Here is a 10,000-nt window from a genome sequence, read left to right as displayed (position 1 = left end):
AAAATAGTCGCATAGAGTTGAAGAAACATCAATGCAGAGATCATGATGTAGAGCCACTGTCCTCGATTTACTTACAATCATACTTTGAGTTTCGTCAGAGTTCAATACCATGCCCCATAATTTGCATAGTGCTTTAATTTTTTTCCGCTATTATGTATCTATCAAGGGATTCAGCAACCCCAGACTTATATTCAGGAGATGAAATAGATGTAAAGAGAGTACTGTAATATCATCTGCATATGCAACGAGCTTATGTTTTATGCTAAACCACAAGTTTTGATAGTATGAAAAGTAATGGTCCAAGAATATTACCCTGAGAAACACCAGCTATTACATTCCTCTACTCGCTATGGAGCCCATCAATAGCTGCTTTCTGCGATATGTTACTTAAATATTACATAATGATACTAAGAAAAGGCCCACTTACTTTCAATTATTAAAGTTAGAAAAGAAGGGCCTCATGATTAGCATAGAAAACGGCAGCACTAAAATCCAGGCCTATCATGCAAACTTTCTGACAACAATGAAGGGTTTTTGTACAGCATTTGAGATTGTAAGATAGACATCGCATGCTCTAAGGCCTTTCCCAAAGCCAAATTGCAAACAAGGGAAAGATAATATTTGAGTTATGGAAATTTGTCGGTAATCAGAATTGCTAGAGCTGTCGCAAAAACATTTACTTATTGGAGTAACCTTACCAATTCTTCAACAAATGCAAAAAGAACCTGTTGTTACTAACATCTGGAAAATATTAGACAACATAGTAGCTAAGAGATCATGGGACTTTATAAACAAAAAATGGAAAAGTACCATTTGGGTCGACACCTTCATAACCATCAAGATCCATCAATAGTGTTTTATTTTCACGGGACCGAGAAATCAAGATAGAGTTTATTTTTACTCTGCCTACTGTCAAACACATCAGACAAATTCAGATCTTCCCAAACAGTACCATCCTCTTCGTAATACTGGGTACGCAGTAAAATCTTAAAGCCATGCCATCTCCATCATAAGGCTCAATACTACACAGTATTCTAGAAATTTTATTCAAGCTATGATTAAATTGTGGCATGATCTTAATAGGGCAGTTGAATCGGTGGAAGTTCAAAAGATCAAACCTCCAAAGAATGTATTAATGTTGAACTTGTTAACTTAAGTTGTTTTATATAGTTTATATATGAAAATCTGTTCTTGAAATATTTTGATTATTTGTTGAATACTTCTCTTGTAGTTTATTTTTTTCCTTATTTCCTCTCCATATTAGGCTATTTTTCCTTGTTGGAGCCCTTGCACTTATAGCATCCTGCTTTTCCAACTAGGGGTGCAGCTTAGCTAGTAATAATAATAATAATAATAATAATAATAATAATAATAATAATAATAATAATATAGTTATTTCGAGTAAAATGGTATATTTTACCATTCCAAAGGCTAAGCATTTTCAATAAAGTACTTTCATCGAATTCCAATTAATTTCCTCCTTTAGTTTGCTATTCTCTCTATCAGCGAAGCATTTATATACTTCTCTCTCTCTCTCTCTCTCTCTCTCTCTCTCTCTCTCTCTCTCTCTCTCTCTCTCTCTCTCTCTCTCTCTCTCTCTCTCTCTCATTAGCTTGTATAATAGTAAGAGGAACATTTTGCATCACAAAGCTGCCCTACATTTGTGAATTCTGATATTTTTCTCTCTATGTTCCCATTGAGAGTAAAGCTCTTACCTCTGTCAGTCACAAAGTTTAATTTAATTAAAGAGGGGCGCTTGTTTAACCTTTATGTCAAGGGTATAGTTTCCTCTTGATGCTTGATATGCAAAAGAATTCATCACTATCTCTTCATTTGTGTTATCTCTCTGATATTCAATTTAAATCAGCTTTTCGAAAAGAGATATATTCATTTTGAATCAATTGTATTTTCATTACATTTGACAACTGTCTTTTTCTTTTGTTCATCTTTCGTTGCTTTGTAGAATAGTAATTGAGATTTGGATCGAATTTGGATAAAATAAAATAAATTTCTCTTATTAAAAACGAGTCCACTTTGTTGTGGTTTATTTCATATTCATAGTATTGGCATATATCTGAATATCTAAACCTGCATTATCAGTATACTAGGCTAATATATATAAGAATAAAATAGCTTATTTAAGTTTTTATTCACCAACATTAAATATTTATTTTTTTCATTTTCTCCATGTTTCCCTTTCCTTATTTTCTATTCATTCATTGCTGTTTCATACTGGATCAAAGAAAAACTCGATCAATTTTATGTATGATAACTTTGTTCTTCCTGTCTATCCTTTGTCAATTCTGTTTCAGATAATTTAGTTACTTTGCTTCTGTTTCTCGTTTTTCCCTTTGACACTGAATAGTTTTTTCCACTTTATTTTTATCATATGCTTTTTTTTTTAATTAGACCAATATCTTTCAGTTTTTGTTTGCTGTTCGTTTAAGTTGTAAATCAATCTCTCTCTCTCTCCTCTCTCTCTCTCTCTCTCTCTCTCTCTCTCTCTCTCTCTCTCTCTCTCTCTCTCATGTAATAGTCAAGCTCTGTGCACCTGTTTGCCTGTGCACTATTATTCAAGCAAATTTAATTCTACCTCATTAGTTATGATGTAATTGAACCCCAGTGATTAACTGATTCAATTATGCATACTGTTGAGAAATTTAATTTAACATTAATAATTACTCTTCATGTCATATGCTGTTATGAAATCGCTCTCCCCAATGGCTGCAAACTGTTTTCTGTTACTTATAATCAAGACAGATTATTGCAATATACCTTTAAGCCTCTAGTAGGCACTTCTGGTCATTTTTTATTCCTATATAAGGTTTTAATGCTGTTGAGATATATTCCCATCATCACCATATCTTACGCGTATTGACGCAAAGGGCCTCGGTTAGATTTTGCCAGTCGTCTCTATCTTAAGCTGTTAATTCAATACTTCTCGATTCATTTATCTCCTGTTATTATTATTATTATTATTATTATTATTATTATTATTATTATTATTATTATTATTATTATTATTATTACTTGCTAAGCTACAACCCTAGTTGGAAAGGCAGGGTGCTATAAGCCCAGGGGCTCCAACAGGGAAAATAGCTCAGTGAGGAAAAGAAAAAAGGAAGAGTAACAACACTAAAATAAATATCTCCTATATAAACTATAAAAACTTTAACAAAACAATAGGAAGAGAAATAAGATAGAAGAGTATGCTCGAGAGTACCCTCAATCAAGAGAACTCTAAACCAAGGCAGTGGAAGACCATGGTACAGAGGTTTTGGCACTACCCAAGACTAGAGAACAATGGTTTGATTTCGGAGTGTCCTTCCTACTTAGGAAATTAATAATATTTTAGATGGATTCAAACATAAATGCACATACTGTTGTTTTTCGTTCTTTACAGGATCGTGACAAGTTATATAATTGGTTTTAATTTTTTGTTTAGTGTCTGTGATTCAGCCACCGCCCTTCTTTCAAGTTATTCCGTAAGGGAACAGATTAGAGGAAATATAACCCAGACAATTAGTCTTTCTCTCTCTGTTTCTCTTAGCTCTTTCTAGGTCTGTTTTGATTAGTGATGTCATACTCCCACACAGTAGATTTCGTTTCGCATTAACCGATGTGTTAGCATTATTTAATTTAAGTCGGATGTTTTTGTATTCCTAAAAAAGTAGCCATGCTATTGCAGGTGTTGCAAACCAGCTTGCAATATATAAATTTTAATTAAAATTTAGAATGACATATTAGACTGTGATAGAATGGAAATATTAAGGGATGTAACGCGTGAATTAACAGGACTTGTTTAAATGGGAGTACAGGAGTCTCCTCCACCCCAGCCCCCCAAAAAAACTATCGAGATGTAGATCCTTTGATTGGATTGGAACTCGAATTGTGGTATCTGATTCTCTAACAAAAACAGGAAATAAAGGAAGTGGAAAAGATGATGGTGGGAGGATAAGGTTCTGCTGACCTAAGGTCTATTAACAACTTCGAAATAAGAGATCCTTCGAGTGAATACATCCTGGGGAGGAATTCCTGATAAGATGTTATATCTCCAGGTTCTCAAATAGAGTAGTGAGATTATGGAATATGATTCGTCACTCCCGTTTTAGTAAGTGGTTTTATATTTTCTACTTGTTCTTCACAATATCCTCTTATTTGTCCTCAATATTTTTGCATGAAAGATTGAAAAAGTATTTGTAATTATATTGAATTTACGATAAGAATGATTGATGAAATTCCATCTCGTGGAAGAATGAAACATTTTGAAGACATTGGACCGAAAAGACGTTATTTGATTTTAAACCCTTCACTGGAAGCAAGCAATTAGGAACTTTGACCTAGATATATTTAGAAAAGAACGAAGCTAATTTAGGTAATAAAAGGTTATTAAAGAATTTTAATAAAGGAATTTATATCGAATTTTTTATACTCAATTTTATATTTATCTCATAAATTGAAAAAAAACCACAAGTGTACTCCTTATATGATTTGAATTTTATGAAATCTCTCCATTATACCGTTTAAGGGAAAATATATTTAATATAAAATTCCCAAAGATGTTAATTAAAGCTTTTAATGGTGGATATCCCTGAGCTTCCGTTTCGAAATTTTCATTACTGAATAATATCTGGTATAAGACTTAACACGCTTTAGCTACCAGGAAGAAATTAAGTTATTTTATTACATTACATAATAACGAAACAAAATTTATCCAATAATCCAGAATAATTTTATATGCGTACTTGAATGGTAACTTATTCTTTCATGATTTACTTCCCTTTCCATTTAATCTTCACTATATTGGGAAAATATATGAATTGTCATTTTTCATTTTATTCTCTTGATTTCACAAGGTTATGCAACTTCTATTCAAGGTTAATTTTTCTTATTTCCACTGCTTATTAATTTCATTTGGTTACACAAGACATTCCACCTCGCTAAGGTATCCCCACCTTAGAAAGGGATATATATATATATATATATATATATACATATATATACGTATATATATATGTATATATGTGTGTGAGTGTGTTTGTGTGTGTATTGCATATATTATACTCTCTCTCTCTCTCTCTCTCTCTCTCTCTCTCTCTGTATATATATATATATATATATATGTATGTGTGTGTACGTGTGAATGTGTTTGCGTGTATTGTATATATTATACTTATCTCTCTCTCTCTCTCTCTCTCTCTCTCTCTCTCTCTTACTGTATTTTTACATATATAAATATATGTATATATATATATATATATATATATGTGTGTGTATAAGTGTGTTTGTGTGTGCATTGTGTTACTGGCCCTCTCTAGCCTAGGCCTGGGTTGAGAATCGCATTGTGCGCTGACAATGTGTATATGATCGGTTCCTAGGACATCGTCCAATCCCTTGCCTCTGTCTCTCACGAGGAGCCTCTAAACATTAAACAGTCCACCTGATGGACAGGCAGCTTTATACGGTTTAGATTTGAAATTTCGCAAAGTAATCCTGTAATAATTGATTTAATTCAACCTGAGAATATGAAAGGATTTAAGCCAATCGGGCATCGAAGAGACGCGTGAATGATAATCCACTTAATGTCCCGTAAGGGTTGCAATGAATTAGTATCCTCAAATCCTGATCTTATCCTCATTTCTCTCTCTCTCTCTCTCTCTCTCTCTCTCTCTCTCTCTCCTGGGCCCGTCCCTAGGATTTTGGATTCAGTGAGACAAATTATGTCCTCCCTCCCATCTGGGCATTTCCACTGACCATTTCAATTAATTTATATTGTATTACATCTCTCTCTCTCTCTCTCTCTCTCTCTCTCTCTCTCTCTCTCTCTCAAAGTAGAGAATATAATATGATTTTTACCACGAATACACTCTTGTAAAAATACAGCCGTCTTCAAAGTATTTTTTTTTCTGTGTGGTAGTTTTTGTACATTACCTAATAATTATACTGCTTGTATTGTTTGAACTATTTTTCTATTAGCCTATTTATCTACATCGTTACCTAACTTATCAATCTACTATTACAGCATTATCACAGTATTATTATATAACAAAGTCTTATTTACGCCAACCTCCCCGATTTTCTTACTTCTAAACCTAACAAAATTCGCCAGTAATCTCCTTACACCGACTCAGAAGCCATCAGGATGAAAGAACCGGATGTATGACAAGGCCTAACGGATGATGTGCGGTTTCTTAGGAACAGAATTATCCTTCTCAGAATCCTCCAATAGGAATTTACCCTTACTGTCCTTCTCAGCTTCCTTCCCCTATCTGACCCTATGTTATCATAGGTCTTGTCAAATCCTCTACTTCTCACCAAACCCGTTTCGTTTCAGTGTCATGTGGTCTCTTTTTTATTGTTTATTGTTTGCTCGTATCTGATACTGTTTTTAATTTAATGTTTCTCTTAATTTTTTCTATAATTCACAGTAGATATGTGGTTAGTCGGTTTATGCAAGGCATTCCAGTTATTCTTTTAAATATGATATATATATATATATATATATATATATGTATATATATGTGTGTGTGTATGTATATACAGTGTATATATATATATATATATATATGTGTGTGTTTGTATGTATGTATCATCTTTTCCTATGCGTATTGACGCAAAGGGCGTCGGTTAGATTTCGCCAGTCGTATCTATCTTGAGCTTTAAATTCAATACATCTCCATTTATCATATCCTACTTCGCGCTTTATAGTCCTCAGCCCTGTAGGCCTGGCTCTGACCAATATTATATATATATATATTATATATATATATGTATATATATATATATATATATATATAATCTTATATACATTTATGGACAATATAGACTGGTAGATACACAGGTATATATTATACACATTTATTTTTCTTATTTATATTTAGTTATATATAAATATAACTGCTTATATCAGTTTGGAGTAACGTTGGAGGATTTGCAGGGGAAAGGAAATATTGGTGGAGGAGTGAGGCAATGTTGGAGGAGAAAAATGATAGTTGCTTACATTGTTGGAGAATGGGATGAGAGTTTTGACGTTGGGACCAAGAACGAAAAAGGGAAGAACTGCTATCTTTGAGATATAGGGATATTACATGGCCGGATATCGATGCATCCGAAAGTTATGCATTACGTCAAGGTTGGAGGTTTTCTCTTTGGCGATGCTTCGAAATAAGGTTCTCGTTATAAGAGGCGTATAGTTACTTGAGCATCAGGGATAGTTTGGGGATTAATGATGGGGAGGGAGTGAGGAGAGCTCATGAGGAATTTATTAGGGGGAGAAGATCGAGAGGCAGGCAGAGAATTAGATGGTAATATAAGGTGAAGGATGATATGGAGAGAAGAGGTTTGGTGGTAGAGGATGCCTTGGACAGAAGGCATTGCAGAGGGTGCATTAGGCAACCGACCCCTTAATGTTGAGATAACAATAGGAAAGAAGTGTACCATAATAATCTAACTTTGATACTCTGATAAAGAAATTTTTTATGAGGTATATGAAAATATATATAAAATTTTTGTGCTCTTTCAAGATTGGAACACGAGCGAATGTAATTTGTTTGGGGAGTAGGAGTTAATTGAATCGCCTCAGAGTTCTTAATCCTATTCCATCTTCAAAATATACTTGTGATTTTCTTTAGTGTTCTTCCTTGCTTTGTAGAATAGTAATGGAGATTTGGATCGAATTTTGATTAAAAAGAAAATCAATTTCTCTTATAAAAAACGAGTCCAAATTGTTGTGGTTTATTTCACATTCGTAATATTGACATATTTCTGAATATCTAAACATGCATTGTCAGTAAAGTAGGCATATATATATATATATATATATACACACATGATAAATTTTTGCACATTCAGACGTGTTTTTCATATTCAAATAAGCCACATATTTTTGCTACATTAATGTCTGGATTCTCTTAACGACCTCGGTATCAGAGCCCCAGGCGAAATCACACAAAGACGAGAGCTTGTGATCGGCCGAGAATCGAACCCTGGTCCGGCAAGCTTATAGAGACAGTGACTACCTCTTGGCCACGTGGTAGTCACTGTCTCTACAAGCTTGCCGGACCAGGGTTCGATTCCCGGCCGGTCACAAGCTTTTGTCTTTGTGTGATTTCGCCTGGGGCTCTGATACCGAGGTCGTTAAGAGAATCCAGACATTAATGTAACAAAAATATGGGGCCTATATGAATATATATATGTATATATATATATATATATATATATACATATATATATATATATATATATGTATGTATGTATATATATATATATATATATAGAGCAGATGTTTTCGTATTATTTACTACAAGTAAGATGTTATTGTTTTTCTAAGGAAATAACCATGTTATTGCAGGTGTTGGAAACCAGCTTGCATTACAAATTGCAATCAATTTTAAATGACATATTAGACTTTAAAAGAATGGAAATATTAAGGGATATAAACGGTGAATTGACATGACTTGTTTAAATGGGAGTACTGTACAGGAGCCTCCTCCACCCCAGTCCCCCAAAATACTATCGAGACCTAGAGCTCTTGATTGGATTGGAACTCATCTTTTGGTAGCTGATTCTGCTGACCTAAGGTCTATAAACAACTTTAAATAAGAGATCCTTCGAGTAAATACATCCAGGGGAGGATGCCCTGATAAGATGTTGTATCTTCAGGATCTCAAACAGAGTAGTAAGATTAGGGGTTATGATTTGTCTCTCCCTTTTAATAAGTGGTTTTATGATTTTTACCTATCTTTTACAGTATCCACTTTTTTCCCTTCAAATTTTGCCACTTATGGTTCAAGTTAAGCTTTGAAATAAAAAAACTGTTTTGAAATGCATATTTTCGATTAGATTTTTGACTAATTGAGTTAATGGGTACATTATTAATTGAGTAATGAATATACTGCTTTCGATTTTCCATCAACCTGGAATTCATTGAGATAATATACCGACAAAATTTTCATTCTTCTGCAAGGAAGAGGAATTTGATTACAAAATACGTAAATATGCCATCGGTATTATAATTTTTGAACTGGTGAATAAGATCGAATGTAATTTCCTAAATGTCTTGAAAAAGTATTTGCAATTATATTGATTTACTAAGGATTAATGAAAGCCCATCTCGTCGAATAATGAAACATTACGATAACATTGGAACGAGAAGACGTTATTTGAATTTAAACCCTTCACTGGAATCAAGCAATTGGGAACTTTGACCTTGATAAATTTTGAAAGGAAAGAAGCTAATTTAGTTAATAGAGGGTTTTAAAGGAATTTTGATTAAGGAATTCTAGCTAGAATTTCTTGTACCAAATTTTATAATTTTTTATATATATCAAAAAACGATAAAAAAAACACATGTGTTCAATGTAGGTGGTTTAAATTTTATGAAGTCGCTCCATTGCTAAAAAAATTGAAAAAAAAAAAAAGTACCATAATTTACTTCAATAGACACCTGATTTTTTTTTCAGAAAAAACTTTGAACTTTTTTCATAAATTTTACCATTGTTCATTAAAGGTTTAAGGGAAAATATATTTTAATATTAAATACACAAAGATGTTAATGGCGGATAATGTCTGGTATAAGATTTAACACACTTCCTTTCCTTGTAAGAAATAGAATTAGTTTATTAGAGAAAATAAACAAGAAACAAAATTTGTCTAAAAATTCAGAATAGTTTTATATGCCTACTTAAATGGTAACTTATGCCTTCATGAGTTACTTCCCTTTCCATTTAATCTTCACTATATTGAACAAGCATATGAATTATCCTTTTTCAATTATTTATTAATGTCACAAGGTTGTGCAACTTCTATGCAAGGTTGATTTTTCTTATTTTCTTTTCTGATTAATTTCATTCAGTTACACAAACCACTTCACCTCGTTTAAGTATCCACACTTAGAATGGGATATATATATATATATATATATATGTATATATATATATATATATATATGCATGTGTGTGTGATTATATATCTCTCTCTCTCTCTCTCTCTCTCTCTCTCT

The sequence above is a fragment of the Palaemon carinicauda genome, chromosome 9, assembly GCF_036898095.1.
Source record: "Palaemon carinicauda isolate YSFRI2023 chromosome 9, ASM3689809v2, whole genome shotgun sequence".
NCBI classification, from domain to species: Eukaryota; Metazoa; Arthropoda; class Malacostraca; order Decapoda; family Palaemonidae; genus Palaemon; species Palaemon carinicauda.
This window is presented reverse-complemented; position numbering follows the sequence as displayed.